The sequence below is a fragment of the Siphateles boraxobius genome, unplaced genomic scaffold (assembly GCF_051911475.1).
Source record: "Siphateles boraxobius isolate OS27281-9 unplaced genomic scaffold, OSU_SipBor_1 1, whole genome shotgun sequence".
Lineage (NCBI taxonomy): Eukaryota > Metazoa > Chordata > Actinopteri > Cypriniformes > Leuciscidae > Siphateles > Siphateles boraxobius.
In genome coordinates, this window is record NW_027508699.1 from 12,341,756 (window position 1) to 12,342,500 (window position 745).

Below are 745 nucleotides of genomic sequence, written 5' to 3' on the forward strand. Positions count from 1 at the left end.
TATATATATATATATATATAAACTAAATAAATACACTAATGTACAGTAAACATAAATATATAAACAATATAGGCTATAAATATAAAAATGTAAAATAAAACGTAAATTGTGGTATTGGCATAGTTAATAATCTAGAATGGGAGAAAAACAAATAGCTAAATTCAACAATGTTGCCTTTTTACACTTCTGACGTCATGAGAAACTTATCTCGGAGACACAAATAGATTGATTTTTGTACATAAGTGTGATAACTTCATAAGACTAAAATTTAGTCTATGATGGCTATATATTGAGTCAATGGATGTGTTAATTCAACATTTCATAATATACACATTAATGGAGGGGTCATATCGCGAGGAATCTGTATACAGCATTGAAAGGGTGCCAAGAGTGACGTAGATCATGACCGCGTCCCCGGAGCAATCCACTACATACAGACAAGCGGATTGTAATTACTCCAACAACGTTAATAACTAAGCAACTAAAAACAATAAAAACGATGTACGCATGTTAGTTGTAAAGCATTCGGAATGATATATATGATACGTCTGGTAAGCAGTTGTTCAGCACTACAGAAGCGTGAAGCCGAGAGGTCTGATCCCCCCTCGCGAGAGTCAGTGGTTCAGTCCACTGGTAAAATTCCGAGAATTACGAGCTGCGTCTTCTCAGAAGAGTTCTTCCAAGAACTGTCTTCGCCGGACTCTTCCACGAAAAACACACCAGGTGACTCTTTTCTATCTAGCAA

The 745-nt window shown here is 35.8% G+C and overlaps 1 protein-coding gene across 1 annotated transcript in view; it reads left to right on the forward strand.

Annotated features, from left to right (window-relative positions):
- Window positions 1-454: 454 nt before the first annotated feature.
- bcl6ab (BCL6A transcription repressor b) overlaps window positions 455-745 on the forward strand; it is a 9,462-nt gene continuing 9,171 nt past the window's right edge. Inside the window, exon 1 of the mRNA XM_077209231.1 lies at window positions 455-723. The gene's annotated coding sequence lies outside the window, so the exon portion shown is untranslated. The remainder of the gene's footprint in view (window positions 724-745) is intronic.